The sequence below is a fragment of the Anguilla anguilla genome, chromosome 10, assembly GCF_013347855.1.
Source record: "Anguilla anguilla isolate fAngAng1 chromosome 10, fAngAng1.pri, whole genome shotgun sequence".
NCBI classification, from domain to species: domain Eukaryota; kingdom Metazoa; phylum Chordata; class Actinopteri; order Anguilliformes; family Anguillidae; genus Anguilla; species Anguilla anguilla.
The window spans coordinates 37,297,339-37,320,134 of record NC_049210.1 but is presented as its reverse complement, the minus strand read 5'-3'; the positions used below and the strand labels follow the sequence as shown (position 1 = coordinate 37,320,134).

At 44.5% G+C, this 22,796-nt stretch overlaps 1 long non-coding RNA gene across 1 annotated transcript; it reads right to left on the bottom strand.

Annotated features, from left to right (window-relative positions):
- Positions 1-5,023: 5,023 nt before the first annotated feature.
- On the bottom strand, positions 5,024-21,727 carry LOC118207132. The gene is made up of 3 exons (XR_004761312.1): positions 21,603-21,727; positions 10,949-11,031; positions 5,024-10,764 (listed from the first exon to the last, which is right to left on the bottom strand). It is a non-coding gene; the product is annotated as an uncharacterized LOC118207132 (long non-coding RNA).
- Between the last annotated feature and the right edge of the window lie 1,069 nt (positions 21,728-22,796).

The following is a 22,796-nucleotide window of genomic DNA, read 5'->3' as shown; positions in this document are numbered from 1 at the left end:
TTTTGTTATTGGGTCTCCTGTAGAATAAGGGAACCCAGCCATCTCCCTATTTCTGTGTGTCTTACAGAGGGAGGGGGGTCACACAGGAAAGGCCAGGGAAAGCTCCAATGCCCCCCCCCCCCCCAAAACCCAACCTTGCACACTGAGTAAGGACAGTCAGCACGTTTCCCCATTTCCGCTTCTACACGTCGCACCCCAGAGAACACAGTGGTATCACGAGCTGTTCCGACCCATCGTTTTGATAAGCCAGGATGTTAAATTGAACGAATCCATTAATGCTTCATTCCTCTGGCAAATTTAAATCCCTCCAGTAGCTGTTACAGTGTGAAATCTGAAACTCTTCCTCAGGTTCAAGTGGGGTTTGGTGAAAAAAAAAAAGAATTTAATTTGATCTGAGTACCTTTTTTTCATGTTCTCTTTTTATAAAAATACATTAGCACTGAACTGTTTTACTAAATCATTGAACAAGAAAAATAATAAAATTACAAGCGTTTTTTTTTTTTTTTTTTTTATCTTGATGCCTTGTGTAAATGGAAGCCAGGGAATTTTATAACTCCTCATGTTAACGTAATGGGAACATTTCGAAATCTTAACGTAAGTCAGAAAGTCATTTCTTCCTGGCATAGATAGAGCTGCTGGTAATCCCTTTCAAACTCCCAGCCAAGACGCGGTGGAATTGTTTTAAAAATTAATCAAGACATTTAGAAGCCAAGCCCGGATCTCAGTCAGGTGCGTCTTTCTGCAAATGTGCTGATTCTGATAGTACTACGTGAAGAAGGGTGACTTCAGTCATATATCAAGGTAATTGCTATATTAGGCTGCAAATTGGAGCTAAAATAACCAGATGCAAAAGAGATAGCCCTATCCCACTCGCGCGATGGTTATTTCGAGTTCAAGGAGAGTTCAAGCATAGACGAGGTAATCGCACCGGGTCAAGTGTGTGAAGACTGCTCGTGTTCTGGAGAAATTATCTCCACAAATATACGATTTCCGAGGGGGGTAATTGTCTTCGCACTTACGGCTATTCATACCTCATTTCATTTTCCACAAGTCTTTATTTTCCAGCCACTATTGCCAGGGTATTTCCATAACTAAAGCACTATCATAATATAGGCTACTTTACTTTTGTGCCCTATAGAGGACTTTTCTATCCTGAAAACTGCCATAAATACAATTTGAGAGGGAATGTGGAAGAGTTCATAACTTGTATGACCTCCATAAAGCTGTCTACCCATGTTCTCGTGACCTTTTAATATGTGACACTGTCCACACGGGGTTAAAACTAATAGGTAGTGTTTTTTCTGAAATTCTTGTTTTGGCATTCATTGGTAGGCTACCCTACTCATATGCACTGTATCCTTACTATAAGACAAGACAGTTCAATTCATTTTACGTATAATATCTGTTTAAAAATTGTTTTGAAAGCACGCCTGTTTCTAAACTCAACAGTCTCAAGCTCAGATATTGAGCTTTTGTACGCCAAGGAAATGTGAACTTCAGTAACATTCCCCTTTGTTTCCAAAGAACACCTGGCAACGAAGTGGGTTTTTGCGTGAAACAATATGATGCGATTTTCAGAATATATCATATTGAAACCAGATTTTTGTTTATTTGTCTTGGTGAGCAGACAATTTGCTGGCATCAAAAACAGCTTTATCTGCCTTTTCATATTTGTACATGGAATGTTAGAAAGCGAGCTGCCCGGATAACTAGCCAGCGAAAGAAACTTAGCATATCATTAGACTAGCCAGCTAGCTGGCAACGACATGAAAGAAAGAAGCTATATAAGGCTGTTAATGAACCATATTTCCAGAAATATATCAAGTATCACAAGCAAGCCAATCAAAAAAAACAAAAAAACAAATAGGTGTGATACGCTTTGCAGCCAAACACAAAGGTATCTAGCTTGCAGAGTAAGCAGGTGGGAACACAACCAATCAACCACATAACTTCAAAAACTACTCAATAAACCTCATTAAAAATAGGTGAATGGAATTCTCTCTGGAAATGACGTGCATTTTTTTCATTATATTTTGAACATAAGGCACTCTTTAAACTGAAGATTAAAAGAAGTGTTTGTTTTGCTGCCTCTGTGTCTGTCATTTAGCCTGCCTGAAACAGGGCCAGCAAGATCAAGGGAAGCAGATTGGCCAGGTGGAATGACTGGCATTTCCAGCTGACCACCCACACTGCTCATCCACTGATTGGTCAGTTTAGGGAGATATTTATTCCCAGCATTATGTATGGTCTGCATTCTTGGTTTGAGGCATTTTCTCAAACCAACCTGGGCTTGCTGCTGGGATTTTAGGTGATGGGGGACTCTGTTCAAGTCTGTTCCTGTTGTGCTGTCCCTCTGAGCAGGGGCGCCACCAGGGATTTTTGGCCCCATGAAATGATCTCACATTGGGCCCCACCACCTTAGAGAATCCTATACTCCAATATTTTTTTGCGGGCCCCCGTCAGTCAGGGCCCTTGGAATCATCCTAAATTCCCCCCACCACCCCGCCTCTGAATCTGTGTTAGGAACACTGAAGTTCAGGTCCAAAACCAGTAAATCACACATCCTTACAGCAGGATTAATAACAATAGCTAAATTAATTTAACAAAAGCTATATTTAATTAAAATGTATCTTAAAAAACATTGCATAAATGAAGGTATTTTTACCTCTTAGGTCCTTAAAGCTTTCATTTAAAGGCAGTTAGTTTCTGCGCCATTTCTTTTGTTAACAGTGATTTTAGTTATGTAGCTGTCGATGGGTACAAATCCGACAATGTAAAAATCAACTCAATTTCTTTTTGTTCCCCCTGTGGGACTGAAGTGTTATATCATTCCCCTTGAAATGAATAGCCTTTATTGTAAAACGCTAATTTGGCCTAAGCATTCCACTGTAGATTATGCTCTCTCTCTCTCTCTCTCTCTCATTCTCTCTCTCCCTCTCCCTCTCTCTCTCTCTCTCGCCCTCTCAAAAAAAAAACCTGGCACTGTGCCAGCATGCGTTCAGTGTGGTATGATTTGGCATAATTGTCTAAAATGTTCATTATTCTGCAATTTATTCAGACATCACCTGAACATTTAGGATTTAGAGAGTGACCTCTTTCTCATTTTCTGACAGATGCATAATTTTCTATTGGTTTTGTTATGAGCCAATGAATACCCCTTACAAAGCTTATCGTGGAAAAGTAAATATTATAAATCCAAAGCATCACGAAAAATCCTTTTTATATGGTTGTATACAAAAACGATCCAGTAATATAATTCAGACCACTGTGACAATAAATAACAATAGAAAAGGATTTAATGTTTCAAACACACTCTGCATGTTAAACACATACGTGTAAAAGTCAGGGCCATATGTCTGTTGGTGGCCTTGGACAGAGAAATACCATTTTGATTGGCCACCTTTAGAAAATAAAGAGGAAGAACCCAGGCTTGACAAAGACCCCTTTGTGTAAAGGGTGGCTTTGAGCAACGGCTAAACATGATCGGTCCTCTCCCAATCTCGTCACACGGGTCTGCCCTTCAGCACCACGCTAATTAAAGCGATACAACATCTTACAGTCCGCTGCACACATCTAATGGACTCCCCCACGCTCTGTCTCTCTCTCTGTCTGTATCTCTCTCCCACTCTCTCTCTCTCTCTGTCCGTCTTTCTGTCTCTTTGTCTCTGACTGTCACTCACTCCGTCTCTCGCGCCGGGTGGAGGTTCTGCTCCAGTCCCAGGCCCTGGCTTCGCGGGGCGAGTCGGGCGGCATCAGCACGGGTTTCCGGAATCGGCACCGGGCACACGGCACACTGCTGCACCTCCCGAGGAGCCGCTGACCATCAGGGCTTTGCAGCTCACTTCCTGTCCATGAGAGAGAGAGAGAGAGAGAGAGAGAGGGGAGAGAGAGAGAGAGAAAGGGGGGGGGGGTGGGGTATCTACACCTGGGGTGCTGGCAACTCATAAACACTAACACATGGTAGAGGGTCCCTACAAAGGCCCTCAGCAGATAGAAGCCCTGTGCAACCCTCAGTTCAAAAAAGACACATTTCTGAACCAGCAAGTCATTCAGAAAAATGTGCAATACCAGAAAAAAAGCTATAAAATCTACGCAGAAGTCAAATTGAAATTCAGTGGTACAAACAGCGGTGGTGGAACAGCAGCGTTTTATGTAGTGTTTTTATGCGTGTATTTATGTATTCGTAGCAGCGCCGCGTATTTGGCGGGTTGAAATCTGTGTTTCGGCTGACATATTCCTTCCCCAAGCCCCTCGGTGGCACAAGGGAGGCAGGCACACAGATGCACGGAGTACCACGTCAGGCCGGTTCTCCCCGGTGCCAAGGCGGGATGAAGTGGTCAGGGGAGAGAGGGACGGGGGTGGGGGGCGGGAGGGGGGCCGCGGGGGTGCGGCTGTCGGCGCCACAGGCTGCCCACATGGTGGAGGCCAGACCGAGGGGGAGGGGGGTGGGGTGGGGGGGTTTGATGGCCGCGTCTCAAAGAGGATGGATACCCCTGCTTCGTCTCACAGTTCGTCTGTCGCTGCGAAACCATCAGGTGCCGTGAATCTGTGCGGCTGCCTAACAGCAAAATGCAGTCTTTATATCCCATAAATGTGCAAAATTCTAAAAGAATACACTGCATGACATGTAATAGGATTATGTGAACTGTTACACAGTATTCTAATTAAATGTGCCCCACAATGAATTTGAGGCAAACAAGGGCTTGTATTCATAATGTTATGCACTCTGTTTAATTGTATGTATTTTAGCATATTGCTTTACCATGTAGGCCTCTGTTTCTTCAGCTAAGAGGCACAAAAATATTATATGCTGAAACTAATTTCAACATAATTACTGTATAATGACGGAGCAAGGGACACCATATATGCAATATTGGTTTAATATAGTCATACTGTTCAATAAAACACATGCACAAAAAGCTTTCATTCAAAATGCTTTTTAAAAATATGTTTAAAAATACGCTTTAACAAGCGTGTATTTACGTGTTAGTAAGACATGCATGGCTATAACTGCCATGCCGCATGTGATTTATTTTAGTGTCACAGCTACCATAAGTGTAGCCGCACACCACCATTTAGAGGTCCCCCGAGCCTATTAACTACCTGTGTTTGACTCAGAACCCCCTCTTAAACGGGCTAGGGGTTGAGGTGCGCGTGATTGGGCCGGCCCGAGAGCTCTGATTGGGACGCAAAGAGGGGAGGCGAGTGTTTTACGTCCGACGTCAGCCAGGTTCCACCACATCAGCCAGGAACAAAGGGCCCCAGATTTATCCAACGTTAAAAAAAAAAAAAAGGGCAGTGAGAAATTATCAGCAAAGGTCATCCTCAATTTCTGTATAGAAATGATCTTTTCCCACAATGTAATAAACATTTATCCCAGACCTTTATTGGGTTTATTGGATCTGACAGTTTAGTTAAGCCATTTCCCTCTGCTGAACGGGGTCATGACAGTTAACGCTGCGAAAAGTTCCATCTCTGGGGTTTGTATTTATTGGGATTACAGAGGCAAGGACAGAGGGTCCGGTGCAGGCGTCATTACCCGCGTGTGTTTAAGGTTCCCGCTGACCCACGCACGGACATTACTGTTAGATGTAAAAAGATCTTAACACGCAGAAACCGAAGGCTAGCGCACAGCCGTTGTGTTACTGCTGGAGCAGAGCGGCCTTCTTTAGAAGCGTGTTTACATACTCTAAAAGATGCAGCTTCATGTACACATATTTTAATTTAGAGAATTAAATTCATTTTCAGTTTTCAGAGGGAAAAATCAGTCAGTATGTGAATGTGGATCTTAGGAAAGTAGGCTATTTAGTTTGACACATACATTACACACCAAGCAAACAGCCTTACTAGGGCTGATCTGATGTACAATTGCTTGGTACGTCTAATATTTTCACAGGGGCTGCAGGATTTCTGTAAACTAGATTAAACTTAAACAAATATACTCTACACAGTCATTTCTTTCTCCCGTGGTCCATTCATTACACAGAATTTAACTGATTTCTAATTCATGTGAAAGACAATAAGCCAATCCATTCTGTGCGGCATAAGAAAAATAAGTCAATGTAGGGGCCCCACAATATATTTAAAATATTTAATGTACTTTGGATATGAAGAACTAGATAATGTATATAAGGTAAACAGTAGCGTACAAAAGGTTTGAATTAATTTAAAGTGGGGAAGAATGTTTGGCCAAAGCAAGATTTTATTCACTGAAATCCTTAGTGACTGAAACAGTGATACTAACTGCACTTGTTCTCACCACCCTCTCCTCTCGCCGGTTAAATATTCATACTGGATCATCCGAGAACAAAGATGGAGGGTTAAGAGTAAGCCCTCTCCTCTCGTTCTCTAATTGACGGCAGAATTATACCAGTTCATTAATAAGATTTAAAAAGTGTATTTCTGTCGCCCCCTGATCTCAGTGCCATTTCTGCATTGTGGCATTTTCGATTGATTCTCAACACTTATTTTTATCACCCATTTGTCCACAAATGCATTACCATGCCAAGAATGCAAAATCCATTGGAAATGATCACAATCTTTTTTCACATCTCAGCCTGAAAGCGGTTGTTTTTAGAAACGCCATAAATGCATTAATCAAATGTGTTATGTGATGACCATGTCATGAAAATGAACAATGAATTATTATTAAATGCAACCAAAATGTTTTGTGGGATTAAATAGCGGAGATCAAAAACAAGCTTGGATTTGCATACAGTTGCTTTCAATTTCAGCATCTCAAGCTTGATAGGTAGGCCGCCGCGAGATCGTTTACCTTGAAAATATATTAAATAAACCTTTCATGTCTTTCACGACTCTATCTTCAAGGACGTCTCGGCATTCGCTTTTTGAACGTATTCCATCTCCTCCTCAATCTTTGGCTCCAGCAAATGACAAAAGCGTTTAAGATTGAATTCTTATTTGTCTGTTTGAATGTTGCGGTATTTATTCAGCTGTCGGGCATGAAATATATCTCCGCCGTGTTAGGAGCCAGCTTCCCCAGCTGGACTGATAAGCAGAGTACATATTTTCAATTCTTCTTCAAATAACGAAGTGCATCAGTGTCCAGCGATGTCATTCATAGGCTATTTGAGAGCGAGAGCCACTTAATGAGATTCACTACACTCCTCCCCGCTGTATCACTGGGCTAACATGTCAGAATTAGTCATCGCTTCCCAAGGTTAATTAAGTGATCATGTCTTTAAATAGCAAGATCACATTGCTCTCCTCTTTTTTTCTTTTTGTTCTTTTTTTTTTTTACTTACTGACCTACGCGAGAGCTCGGGGGGCGTCGCTTGGGACCTGTCAGCTTTTTAAAGATGCCGGGTGGCCCGACGTGGGGCACGTGGATAACTTAGTGCGAAAGTGAAGTTGTCAGTCAGAGACAGCGGAGGTGCAGCGTGGGACTGAGGAGATAACGGTGCCTGCGCTGCTTTGAATCCAGACCATCTGTGGCCCCAGCTGGAGCGCCAGCGATGGTCTGGCACTTGTACCGCGCCATATTTACAGATCTAAACACAAATGGCTACTGCCTGATTGTTTCACGATTCATTAGTCAGACAAGCTCCACTCTCCCGCCAGCCCAGCTGTTACCGAGTAAACCTTTGTCACTTAATAGAGCTGATTATTGCTTTCCATCAAATGTATTGATCTGTGGCAGGCTTCTTTAAGGTGAGACGACGGTCTGACTTGCTGCCAAAACAAAACGGTGATATATTGGTTTTGGTACTGCGAAACGCGTCATTGAGAGAAAAAGAATTGCGGGACGAGGAAGGAGAGAAGGGGTTTGGACAAGGTGCTGCCTCCCCCTTTTTGTGCCTCAAATGAATTCATGGGAGAGTTATAATAGGCCTACTGCCGAACAGTTTTATATACGAAAAATGTGCCTATAGTCTATTACAATTATTTTTGAAAGCTGTAAATGATGGAAAATAAGAAAGTCCATTTCAAAAGGACGCTCAGATTATTGTATTCTTTGAGTAGCTGGTTATAGTATTTGTTTTGGTATACAGTGCATGTAGGAGAATGAGATAGGCCTACATAGCTGGAATGCGCAATGTTGTGTTGGAGTTGATGTGGGTTTCTTTTTTTCTCTGGGGTTAGTCTTCAAGCGTATTTTGATTTTTCCAAGTAAATACAGTTATAATTTCAAGATTTAATAGCCATGTTTTAATGATTGTTAGTGAAAGCACAGATACCGTCCCGCAAATTCCCTTTAATGTTTCACATTTAAGACCATCATATTTTCGATCATTTGGGTTTAATTTAAATTTAAGTAAAGCAACGATAGTTTCTGAAAATAAATGTTAAATAAAAATAGGCCTACGTAAAAATAACATTATTGTGTAGGCTAGACTATAATTTGCATGCACTGTTTTACAATCAAATTATTTTTAAGCACAACAACGGTTTATTGGCATAACGTTACTCCCCTCACATATTTAATTCGTCAGGTAGAACTGATTCGAAATTGTAAGTTTCCACGGTGCAATCCAACTGCACTGCAAAACATTGCAGCCAAGAAAGAATCAGTTACCGCCTTAAGAGCGATAAGAGAGGTCGATTATTAACTCTGCTCACTTGTTCGGCCCATTCGCCCGCAACGTTTGTAATTCTTTGAAAATAAAAGATGTCCCAGAGCTTATGGAACCATAACTACGGAGGGAAGCTGCGGAAAGAAAAAAAAGTGAAAACTCAGGTCAACCGTTTTATACCACCAGGGCCTATTGATTTCACATTAAGGTACAACGATGGCTACACACTATCACAATAATTCATTGATCTGGGGCTCAAGACATGCTTTTGTATTGGCTTTCTGCCATTCTCTATCCTCCTCAATGGTATGTATTTACATCCCAGAGTCAAAGCGAACGGTAACCATATGGTGCTGCAAATGCACATCTGTAGCTCCGGTCAAATCATCATTTGTTAGAGCCGGGCATTTCCTTCGTTAATTTACCGCGATCGATCATTTAAGGTGAAATTGTGCTTTTGCGCTTCTGTGGGAGGATCACCACACCGCACACAAGGTAACGTTAAATCTCAGTGGAGTCTGAGCTTTATTCATTATGTGCTGCGCATATGTACATTTGCACAGCTGGTCTGGGCTACACCGACTCTCAGAGCTGCCTAATTCCTCTCACATACCAACAGAGCTGCCTTTCCTCCGATCCCTAGAACAGAGGCTGAATGAAACTGTATGGTAGAATAAGCATTACATGTCTCAGAACTTTAAATGCGTGATTTAATTAACACGTTATTAGCAAATTAGCGCATGTTGATTAATGCTCTATTAATTTTCTCCAAACCCAATTGAATCTTTAATGACTATTGGACATCAAAGTGGCAATTGTATAATTAGTGACATGGCCACCGTCGTTTTATTTGCAGCTGTGCAAAGGGGCCGAGCGTTTTAAATTAATTTGACACGCAGAATTTCCCGTTAGGTTTTTGATGAGATGTAAACATGACAAACATTGGTGTCAAAGTGTTATTCAAAGGAAGATATTTAGAAAAAACTATCATATGCATTTTGTCTTCAATGTATATTTGGTATCACTTCAAAATGATAAACTTGGAAAACATCTGAGATTAATTACTCCTGTTTAAATCTTTGCTAATCCATGAAGTATATTTTATAAGAATGAGTAGGCAAATTATTTTTTGCTCTCAGTGTAGGCCTACTTTACAGGCAAAGTAACAGTTAAGCTGTCATAAGGAGACGGGGGAGGACAGTGCTTAAGACAGGTCTAACTTAACTGCTGTCAAAATGGAAATCTCTCCAAGTAAAAACTACAGTGTAAAGAACCATCCCTTCAGTGTACATTAGGCCTCTGACAAACAGAGAGAGGCTGCTTTTAGAGAAACCCACGGTTAGTTCTGTACTAGTAGAGGCGTACAGGAGCTATCAGAGAAGGATACTCCCTACTTGCTCCGTAAGACACTAACGTCGGCTGCCATTACCCAGCACCGTGGCAGATTCCTTCCTCCTGCTGTGTGTGTACATATGTGTGCCCATGCACGTGCATATGTTTGTGTGTGTGTGTGTGTGCGCACGTGTGTGTCCGCGCGCGTGCGTACGGCACTTAAGCACTCCGCAGCTGCGTGCCCAGGAGAGCCCGCCGCGGCAGGCCGCCGCCATCCCAGCACATCTATCATCGGCCTGACAGCCTCGTCCCCCTCACACTGTTCCGAGTGATATCTTCAGTATGGCTGCTTAGGACATAATTGATGGGGTGCTTCCGAGTTTTAAGGAGAGGAGCAGTTAGCCGTCCGGCGAGGAGCGCTTTTAATGTGGTGCGCGGTGCGCTCTTTCAAGACTCGTAAAATAATCTGGAGCAACGAAGGCCCTCAGACTACCCGCATTATTTTATTCTTCATTTCTTTGGTATGAGGAGAATCACCACCTCAAAATGTGTCTATAATGTGGAAGCATTACAGTAGGTACCATGTTGGCTTTGCCATGTTGGCTAGAGCTCAAAGTAACCAAAATTAATATATATATATATATATTAATAATAATTGGTTAAATTATTTAATTACACTTTATCAGGGTGCCTGGTAAATAAATACATACTTCGATAAATAAAAGAGATGAGGGGAGAAAGAAATTTTGAAAGGAAGAAAAAAAACAAGAAGGCGGCAATAAATTCATCATGGCTACTATTCCGGCGCGATTTCTCCGAAGTTGCGGACGCGGGTAAGACTGTTCCCACGCAGACTCAGACTGCCAAGGCCTCCTATTCCACCCTCTCCGTCCACCTGCTAGAGTGAGAGGACAACAGCACTTTATAACACCTTCTTGGCAGATGGGCAGCAAATATGTACACGGTTTATCTGGCCAATGATTAACTGTGAGAAGCAACACTGTAGCAAATGGGCAGGGACGGGATGTTAATGTATTCATGGGAATGTATTCATAAAATGATATTCGCCACCAAAGCCTTACTTAACAGATGAGTCAAGCAGAAACAGCCGAGGGACGCGGTGCCGGACCGGCGAGCAGGGGTGGCTGCAGCAGATGGACGTGCTCTGAAAATACATCATATCCATAAGCCCTGACCTGTGGGTTTTTTGGCTTTTTACATTTGTTAATTTTTTTTTTTTCTCCCACAGGCAATGTTATCTAACGCGCGGAGAATAGTATTTAATTTGAACCGAAGTAAGTATCGCGTCATGCGGTCATCGCAGTCTCCTCTCGACAGAGATATGGCTCCTGAATTCTGCCCCCCCCCGCCCCCCACCTTACCCCAAAAGGAACATGAATTACACAGCCATCGTAAGGACGTTTGCTCAAAGTGACCCCGCATGTGCTATCCAGGCAAAAAGTGCCTTTCCTCTCTCTCAACTTCCGTTGACCGTGTCATCACAGCAACGTTACCAGGTAAAAAAAAATATTTCCTGTAACAGTAGAGAGACTCCTATACAGATTAGAGCATGAAGCAGTGCATTGGCCTCTACTCAACACACGGACATAGACTGTGTATTTTGCTGCCTGTACTTTTTTTTATCTGATGTTTGAGTCTGAATAACTTCAGCAGACAAAAAATGGTTTAATTCCTGATGCGGAGAAACACAAAGGGGGGAGAAAAATATCTGCTGGCGAAATCAACTAATTGCAAATTAATTGCGCCAATCATATCAGTCTAATTTATCTCTATTCATTAAAGTTGCATTTTGGATTTTGTGTGCGTGTGTGTGTGTGTGTGTGTGTGTGTGTGTGTGAGACTCAAAGACCGGGCAACAAGTTTGTCTAGTTTACAGTATGAAAAACCACTGGGACATGCATGTGGAGTTGCGGCACCTCTGTGACAACCCCCACCCCCACGCCCCCCCCCCCCCCCCCCCTTTCTCCCTGCCAGGCTCTCGGCTGGCAGCTCCACCTGGGCACCGCACCTGTCTGCGCCAGCGGAAAGCAGCGATTTGTTTGCCCGGCGATTGGCACATCGCGCGTGAGCTTTAACGTCCCCGGCCCGGGCGGTCGCCGGGAAACAGGACGACAGCTCTCCCTATCTCTCCTTGGGCGGGAGGGGGGGGGGGGGGGTTAAGGGGTAGGGGGAGATTTGGGGGTGACGGCACCTCTAAAGAAAGCCCCCCCGGTAGGAGGGAGGGAGGGTGCGGGAGGGTGCGGGCGGGAAGCGGACGCTCCGGACGGAGCCCTTCACTGAGGTCAGCACATTCTCCGCACTCGGGGCGTCTGCGGGGGGAGACGCCTGCCAAAAGAGAGGAGCTCCATTATGCCTAATGAAGCCTCGCCAGGACCTGCTGAGCGCGGGCCCCGCTCGCCGCTCCCCCAGATATACGGCCGCCGCCCCCCGCCGCCCCCGCCGGCGGGCCGAGGAAGACCGCTCGCGTAATCAGCTGTGAAGGCGGACCGCCGCGCTGAAGGTCAGCCAGCCGCCTCCCCGGGTCCTGCGCCGCTGTAGCTGTCCAGACGCATTCCCGCTTAAAATTTTTTAAAAATGTAAAAATCACAAAAGCAGTTTCGCATTTAAGAGGTCGTTCGAGCGCGACGGTCTCTTAATATTTTTGCGAGATGCGTGGATTGACATGAATAATTAATATTTAAGTGCTCATGTGAATTATTAAAATGCCATCGCTTTCAAATTAATTTCATTAATTATGTTTGAAATGGTAAGAATAATGCTGAGTTAACATTTAAAAAATGTTTGCATTACATTCTCTGTAATGTATTCAGGTCCATTAAAGAGTTTTCACATGGTAAATATTAATTGGATTAATGTCAGAACAAGGACATAAGGGCAACTTCTATAATTTACAGCATATGTTTGTGTGTGTGAGTATGTGTGTGTGTGTGTGCGTGTGTGCTCCAAACCTGTGTGTTTGGTTTATATCTGGTCAAAACTTCGACATCTGAAAAAAAAAAAAAAAAAACTGAACAGTTGACATTTGCAGTTTCCTGAAACTATTTCTTGCTCATATCAACCACTAAAATGGAAGGATGTGTCACCCGTGATCCAGCAGAGTCAGAGAGGACTCCCCCGCAGGTGGGGGCTCCAGGCTGGTCCCCCAGCAGCGTGACTAACATCCTGGGCGGGACTCCCTTCCCGAAAAAAAAAGACAGTTTGATTAGCCAATTACATTCCTTCTCCAATTAGCAAAAGCAAAGCATGCTAGATGTTTCACAGGCGTCCTACGACCTTGTCAGATATTGGCAATCTCTCGTCTGCACCAACAGGTCAGAACACCCAAGAGGTTAGGGCAAGCCAACGCCACATCCTCAAGAAAAGTTGTGCGTCTTGGGGTGTGGGGGTTGGGGGGGGGGGACTTATAGTGGGCCCCTATGCCAACACATCAACTCTTTAAAATCATATTACATTTGCTAAGCTGAATATAAATTTTCCGGAGTCTCATCAAACCCTCGCAGTACGGCCTCCTCTGACTGATATTGGCTCATCATACTTAATCTAGGGTGAAATTTCCTAGTCTGTGCTAAATGACTTGCAGCCTTCAGGAGAGAAGAGATATTTATTTTTCTCAGGGCTAATGACCTGTCCCCCAGACCCACCCACTGATGGTTATTTACTAGGGCCCAGATGCTCTGGCTCAAAATGAGTGGTAATGTCAGCGGGCCCCATCCGTCACCGCGCTCCCTGATTGAATCCAAGCGATCCCATTGACATTGACTCTGTGACTTTTAAGGCCATTACCTTCCGCGAGAGATGATCACCTCATCATCGCTCCGAGCTGACAGCTGATTAGCAACAAATTACTGACAGGACTGGGGCTCTGACATCGGGGGGGGGGGGGGGGCGGTAGGAGGGGGGGGGGTGGGGGGGGTTGGGGAGATGGTGGTGTTGGGGGCTGCTCGGGGGGGGGGGGGGGGTGGTGAGGAGGGGGGGGTGGGGGTGGGGGGGGTTGGGGGGATGGTGGTGTTGGGGGCTGCTCGGGGGGGGGGGGGGGGTGGTGAGGAGCAGTTAGCCCAGACGCTCTCCTTCAGCGGCGGTAATAACCGGGGGTCTTGGGCCGTGCCTTGGCGGTAATGTAATAAGTCCATTACAGATTGTCAGAGTTCGCTTGTTTGTAACGTTTAGGGTCTGCCCTCCTCCCCCCGATGCTAAGAGCATTGGGTTTCAACATTTTTTTTTTTCCCATTTGGAATCAATTTAGGGCAGTTACCGCGACCGTTACCCCGTTACCATAGCGCAAGTACACGGAGCGTGTTGCGCTGTTATGACATCATTTCCTATTAGCTTTGAACCAGCTTGTATACAGTTAGATGGATATAAGCCTGCAGAAGCATGAGAAGAGTAATCTATGATGAGAAACCCTTTGCGCATGCCTTGAGATTACGGTACATGCAGTAGGAATTCCAGTCCAGGGGGTGGTACCATGTATCCAAAAAGAGTCTGCAGTCAGTGAGCCAGTGACACCGAGTGCAAGTATAATATCTCTCTGCTTGACATATCAAGGGCTGCTCTTAAGTAAGGCTACACCAGGTACCTACACCAGGACTGCCCATCGCCGTGACGACGCCCCCCCCCCACCCCCTCCCACCCCCATGTTCCGAATGTAAATGAGAAACCGTAAAAGCAACTGGTGCCTGGGCATCCGATGGGTCTCGCTTTTTTGTGTCCCGCAGAGGGATCTGGGACATCCTGTCTGAGCCCACTCCCACCCTTTTTTTTTTTTTTGTTGTGGGGGGGGGGGGGGGTGGGGGTGGGGGGGCTGTCCTAACAGCTGTCCGCGGCCCTCCTCCAGGACCGACACATCCTTCGACGGGCAGACGAAATGCTTCATTTACTGCGCGGGATTCATTTTTAATGCTTTCGGGCGATCTGAAACCCTTTTAATTACATCAGAGTCCCTCCTCGCCAGCCGCTCGCAGTGGGGGGGTGGGCGGTGGGGCGGGGGGAAGGGTCTGACTGGCTGGCAGGGCGGTGTTGACAGCTACGGACGCCAGGCGGTGACACGACTTCCTACGTCTGCTAGCGACGCCCCGCATGTGACAGGACGACGAGGGAGGGGGCGCAGGTGAGCTCCTGCCGTGTCCAGAAGGGGGGGTGGGGGGGGGGGGGGGAGGGTGGGAGCAGCCTGACTGAACTACACTGCCCCCCCACCCCCCACTATAACCAACCTTATTTTGCCTGTGAAACCTAGCCACTGGAATCGCTTGACTAGGCAGGCCACACGTACAGTGTGCGGGTGCACCTGTAACGTCCCTAACCTGCGATGCCGGACATTGCGCTTCATGTCGAAACTCACATTCGTCTGCCTCACTTCCGCTAGGGAAAAAAAAAACGACCCGTCAGAGGCTTGCAAAGTGAAGGGCTTAAGTAAAAACCCAGTCGGATCGGATAGCATGCTATACCACTGCACTTGAAGCACCCCTACACATGTTGTGTAATGGGGCAGAACGGGACTGCTGCTGGTTTTGAACCGTGGGCCATGTAGCACAGCGAGAGATGCGGGGTTAGAGACCCAGGTCCCCAGCTAGCTAGCTAGCTCCCCTGGAACCAAGCACATCCGAGTTCTGCCTCTAGGGGGCGATATAACATTACGAGACAGACACTCATATGCTAACTCATTCCATCGCGCTGTGTTAAAATTGAATATATCTGTTGTAAAGCTGCAAGGAAGGCATCCTACATTGCCAAACCCGGAAAATTAATTTCATGTGTCATTTAACCGGAGAACCTTGAGGAGTTGGCCTGGACATGGCTACTTGTATGGCAGGTGAGACAGGTGGAGAAGCCCAACCTGTCATCTCCCAGGAAGCTGTAAAACGGACTGTAAATCTTTATACACATTTTTAGCAATGCTTGGAACCTTTTTTCCCTCACAATTTCGGATGTCCAGCCATACCATATATGACCCGTCCCGCTGTTGCAAGCTGCAATGTCCTCGGTCACTTTGGAAGAGTGCACACTTGCACACCCATACTGGGAAGTAGGCAAAGCCGGCAGCAGCTCCTAAGCAGCTATTCAGATCAGTGGAACTGTATATGTGAAGGGCGGGGAGGTTAGGATGATTTCAAGGGCCCTGACTGACAGGGGTCCTCAAAAAATTGTACCAAGGTGCTGGGGCCCAATGTGAGATCTCTACATGGGGCCCAAAATCCCTGGTGGCACCCCACACCAAACCAGACCAGTGCTTTGCTAGTGCTGTATCTACGTTAGCCTCTACATTAGCTATCAGAGCACATCAGCACACCAAACCAGACCAGTGCTTTTCCAGTGCTGTCTCTACATTCATTATCAGAGCGAGCGGAAGAAACACAAGGAGTCCCAAACTCGCCCAAACGAGCGATGAATCGTTAAGATTTGCAAGAAACTTTATTTTCAGACGGCGCTGCATTTATAGAGTGCGATGTCAGAGAGGAGAGGAACAGGAAGCTCCCGCCTCGGATCGCCCGCGGTCCCGCTGCCCGCCAGCTCCACGCGGCCCTGCGGTCACCGCGACGCGCTGGGACTGTGTTACATAGCAACGCACGCTGGGCGGGCGGGCGACGGCGGGTCCCAGGATCTCCGACGGCGGCCCTCTGAGATTGGCGGTGCTTTTAGGGCGGCGGCGCCGGCGGCCTGCCCCTCGGTCCAATCGCTCGACGGCTCATCTGCCGCTCGGCCCAATCACGTGGCGGCTCGTCTCCTTCAGTCGGGACGACGGCACGGCTGCCTCGGGACCGGGTCCACATGGAGGAGCTCCATTTCCTGCTTCCTTTTCCAATCCCAGCCTGTCTTTTTGGGGCATTGCCTCGCCGTCACCATTGTAGTACGCCAGACCACCCCTCCCCCCCAACAATAAATTAAAGTACTCGTAAAACCAGATGGGTTCGTCAATCTTCTCTTCTGCATTCATATGACTGTTCTCACTTTTAATTGGATAACCACCTCATATAAGGATAAGCTGCAACATACCATCATCTACATTAAAGTAAATAGTCTTACATTATACAATATTAATTTCAGAAAATAAGACCGTATTTGGTACATTGCTACTGTAATAACCAGCTTTGTGACAATGATAATAGTACAAAGACCTACTTTTCTGTGCTAGATATGATAATCTTATTTCAGGCATGACCATTTCACATATTCGTTTACTCCTCTAGATTTGGGTCCCTGCTACGTTTGGCAATCCAACAAGCAGTCACCACCTGCCCCATACAGAACCATCCAGAAAAGCCCCAGCAGTGCGCTTTACTTCCCTGCTATAGAATCTACCTGTGGGCCCCCTCTCTTCCAGTCTAACAACCCCCGCCCCTCGCCCCCCCAGCAGGGATGAATCCTGTGTGTGTTATGTCCAGACTGATGTGTCAAGTGCTAGATTAACTGCACCCTCCACTTCCTTTTATTTCACCGTTCCAGGGCAATGCTCATTTACATAAACAGATAATCCCAGATAAAAATTTCCATTAGACAAAGGTGAAATGGATCAATTTTCTCTGCCAAGATAAATCTTACATTTTACACCGACAGGGTCATTACACAAGCCACATTTCAGAAATAATGTATTTAAAAATCAGCCGATAGCAGCCATTTTCTGCTTTCCAATTACCTTTAAGAAAAGCTTATTCTGTGGACAATAAAGCACATTACCGCACAATATGATACAGTCCATAAAGATCACAGTGTTTGATGAGAGGTTAGAGAAAGCTCAGCATATTTAGGGGAATGTCACAACCCCGTGGTTATCGCTGACGCGTTGCAGTGCCTGCCATGCAAATGTCCCATTACGTCCAGTCCAAATAGATTAACAGTCCTGTTAAAAAATAAACAGGTTTTTTTCCTTTTTTAAATTTTTTTTCTCCCCTTTGAAAGAGAAGGCTGAGTGTAAGGTAGTAGATTGACAGCGCTGTAAGGTGGTGCCACTGGTGCGGGGCAGAGAGAATGAAAATCTCATTAGTTCCCTTCCACCCCAATTCACGGAGCCGACTCTGACCTTGAGACACTCAACCCCCCCCCCCGTTCTCTTTTAGGTGAATCAAAACGGGAGCCCTCCCGGTGCCCCGGGTCCGTGTTGCGCAGCAGACGCGGATTCCGCCGCGTTAGCGCCGGCCCCCCACAGACAGCCCCGCGCGCGGGGCATTCCCGAGGCGGGGGTTCAGGGCCAGCTCGCGTTCCGAGACACACGCCCCCGCCTCCCCGCCCCCACCCCCCCCACCAGCGTGCGGGGCTGACGGTGTGGAGCGCCCCTCTTTCCGCGAGTGCTCGGGTGGAGACCGGCGGCATCCAGGCGATCTCTTTCAATCACCGCGGTCAGCGCGGAGAGGCATCAGAACTTTGGAGATATTCATTTTGCGGCGAGTGAGCTGTAATTACCCGTGGCATGTGTGCCGCTGTAGCCCCTGATCTCATCACGCAGGGCCAGGAAAACAAAGAGATACGGCACGCTGTCGGCCTTTACAGTACCATCCGGGTCTCTGAAACGAACCAAAGTGTGAAATTTGGCAGAGGTCATTTTGTGCATTCGCACGTGCTGTCCGTTCCACCTCATCTATCCCCACAGCTTTAAATACATTCAATTATTTGAGCATAATTTTTACTCGGAAACAAATCCCACAAATATTTTTGGGCCTCTGGAACAATGTGACAAACTAGGACACTGGTGCATGATGTACAAGCTGCTTCACTTGTTACTTCAAATGGTGGTTACTTCACAGATTGAAAACCATCCATTTTCCATTAATACTTGGTACTCAAATTCTAATTTAAATGTAATCCCAATTCTTTTAGCTGTAAACTTGTAAAAATGAAGTCAGGTGCATCGTTGATAATCTCAGCCCAACTGACTGTGACAGGGCTCAAGTGATTTAAAAGGCAAAATACATGAAAAATAACTTGGCTGTGCAAAATAAGATATCATGAACGTTTTATAACCCTGAAACTGACAGAATGACCATCATTGACTTCCGACGTAGTTTTACTTGAAAGAGTTACAACAGCACCATCTAATGGACAGACGTAATATATCGCGCAGAAACACAGCGTCCTCCTTCCGAAAATTCGTTAATTTATTGTAGTAGTCTACGAAAATATTTTGCAGAAACATTTTTTTTTAATTGTTAAAATAAATGTATAATTGTAAAGCATTTTATTATCCTTTACCTTTGTCCACTGACATTGTTACTATTATAACAATATTTGATTTGAAAACGAAAAACAAACAAACATTTAGGGTTAAAAAAATACATGGAAAACAATCATACCTCCCCTTTCCCGTAAATAACTGTATCTTAAAATAGTGACAGGGCTCCATTTCTGGCTAAACGGGACGGTATGTAGGAAGGTAAGGTAAACACTTGTATAATGTTCTTATTTTTACAATGAAGTCGTAATAAAAAACAGATCCTTTGTTACATAATTGAACAAGTCTAAACCCTTCTGAATGATGCGCTTTCCAACAGACTAAAGAAGGGTTGTGGGTAAGGCAGGCTTACCACAAAACGGTATCTTAAGAAAATAAAGAAAACGGTTGGTGGTCCCTCTTGTGTTATTGAGGGATTTCCAATCAGGGAGTAAATCAGAACCGAAGATACTATTACTATTAATCTATGGTTGGAGTAAATAGATGTACAGCGACATCTGCAGGAACAATTTTCAGCTGCATAACGGCACGAGCCGTATCACGCGTGCCACGCAACAGATGAAGCTCCTCGGTGAAACATGCAGCCTACATGAACAAAGGGAAGTGCGTTTAATATTACCTACACTCTATTTCAGTGGTCGGAAATGTGGATCATTTTTAGCAAAACCCATGACGCCTTTAGAGCATTAATACATGCATGCATGTGTAAAATTGCATGCTACTACTAATTTATGCTATACAGAACTAATTATATTTCATTAATTACATTCGATCTGGGTCTGAGTGGGTTTGTGAACCTCTGGTTCGGATAAATAAAATGAGCAGTCTTATTTTGTCTTTTTAAGTACACATTAATCAAGGTTATACCCAAGTAGTTGTTTATCAGAAAACCTATTTTGTGGAACTTGTATTTATTTGATAGATTTTTATAAATATGGTATGCTTCTACTTAAATAATGTATCCATGTTACTAGTCCATATAACATTTTAAAGGACAATAAATTATACTTTCCCTTGTAAACTCACAGAAAAAATCCATAAATACTTACATATAACAATTGCAAACTGTATTTTATTGATATGGAAAATACATAACCTTGTTTTTAACCAAAAGCTTCTTAAAAGAACTAGCAAAAAATGAAAACAAATGAATATGCGTGTAATAAAGAAACAAGAGGATAACTGAAAAAGAGCAATATGTAAACACAACGTACAATCAGTTTATCTTAAAGTGCTTCACTTGGTATTGGGAAAAAATGTGCAGCTCTCAAAATGTAGTCAAGTGTGTCTAAAGCTTAGCGTGTCTGTTGGGGTCTGGCAGACAAGCTTATGATTCAACATATTATCCACAAATGGGGATTTACTGAACTTTGAGCTAGCAGCAAAAGTGACACACTGCTAACAAATATTAATACTGAAATGCATTCATCTTGTTCCTGTAGATAATAAATAGCATAAAGCAATCACTGTTTACTTAATCTCTTGCTTACTGTAGAAATTGCTTTCACTTTCTTTTTATTGAATCTCAGGGACATTATAAGGTCAAAAATCTAGATTTACTTCTCATTGACTGAATATTTTCAAGAGAAAAAGTACAATGAAGGCTCAAAATAAACATGCAATTCCTTTAAATGTTGTTTTAAAGATGAAATCTTAAACAATTGCAAAACTAAAAATATAAATGATAAGAAAGAACATTTTCAGGTGAGCTCATGCGAGTGGAGGATGTAAAAAAAAGATAACGATAACGGACAGGAAATGAACAAAAATGAGAAAAACATTCTTTGGATATAGATGTATCTCTAATGAGTGTAAGAAAATTAAATTCTGGATTGCATTTTACATTAGCCTATAGGTAACCTTAAGTTAAACTTTGTCTAACAAATTACAATTGTAATATAATGACATTTTTCTCATTATAGGCTTATTACAATGCTGCATTAAAGTTGTGTAGTGTGGCTATATTGAATCTACACTGTGAAATGTGCAACTTTTATCGGATTACATTTGGTCCAACATTCCAGAATGGGTCCAAATGTAATCTGTTTATAGCTGAATTAACATTGGACATTTTACTGTGTAGGTAGCCTATATTATAGCCTACATTGAGAAAGTGATTAAATGTAGGATATTTTTAAACACTCCGCTTATACTGTATATATATATATATACATATTTTAAAGTTCCTCAATAGGCTCACTAGGCTTAATACTGGGTGAGGAAGAAAATAAAAACCATAACCCATTGCCCAATATACAATATTTATCAATATCAGCAATTCCAATGCGCGTAGGCCTATAGTTAATTTTTTCTATTAACAATTCAATGTTTCCGTCTTCAGATAGCAATGCTTTGGGCCTGGCAGAAACAGTTCCGTTTATTTTTTTCAGTCTATGGTTTTTTCCATTTAAATTTCTCCCTTATGTGAGAAGACTAGGCTACGAGTGGCCCTGGCATTTCGTGCGAGCGGCATTGTGGACAGAGCGAGAGACCGCCCGAAGTGTGTTACCACCGAGAGGAAGACGGAAGACGAGTGCAGGGGCTGCGGAACTCACCCGAATGTCAGCCCTGAAAATAGCAGGCCGCGGACACGATCCAAAACAACGGCGCGTTCGGATCGAGTAAGCATCGGCTCGGCCTCTGTCTTCTTATCTCACGAATCAGACCCAGGGAACGGAATTGAAGAGGACACCCATCCTATTGGAACAAACAACCTCAGAAAGCGTTCCCTCGGAAAGTTTGACGCGCTCCCTCCGCCCGGACGTCGGGGGCAGATGCCGCGTGGCGGGGACTATAAATAAAGCCAACGAGACCGGGAGACCACCGATGAGCCGCGGCGAGGTCCGTGACAGGTCCGCCGCATCATCGTTCGCTACCATTTCGCGGGACGACACGGGCCTTGCCACTACCGTATTGGACGTATCCTCATGGCTGGACTTCTGTCTTTGCAGGGAAACAGACTGTAGAGGCGCCAGGCTGAGCGGGAGGCTCTTGGAAACATGCGGGCCTGACAGCCAGATAAAGAGGCCGAGAGGAGGAGAGAGCTGTCAGCAGCAACACAGTGAAAAGAGTCGTGAACGCAAAAGAAGAGCTTTGTTTCTGCACATGGGGTTCTTCTCTCCCAATAAACACACCGACCCGCACAATGAAATTGGAACAGGCCCTGTTACGGAATAAAAGTGGACCTGTAACAGAGTCGGTTCATGAAGGGCAGTGGCCTTGGGCACCCTCCATCTGGGGGGGTTGGGGCATAGGGCAATGGGGTAACGGGGTAAAAAATAAAAATCCACGCGTTGCATCCATGATAGTTGATTCATAGTTGACATAGCAGTTCCTTCACACATCTTACCCTAGAAAAAATAAATAAGTATTTTTTAAATTTTGTTTTTGTTTTGTCTGAGCAATGTAATGGGTAATTACCATGAAGTATATTTCCTGATATTAATCTTGACAGAAAAATAGAGGACAGAAAACAAAGACAGGTTAAAAATAGAAGTACAGCATAGATTGTCAAAGTGAATCATTTCAGTGTCCATAAAAGTGGTGGTGCAAAGCATAGTCAACCTACCCATATGAAAAAGACTGTCAGAGTCACAATTTTCAGTTCTTTTGATAGCCGTGTCTTCTCCATGAAAGCAGTGGGACTGATGCTTAATCCTTTTCAATTGGGTCCCAAGGCCAGATGGAGAGACAAGTGAAGTTTGCACATCTGAGACGTCTAATTCATGGAGACATACTTTCTTTTCTTT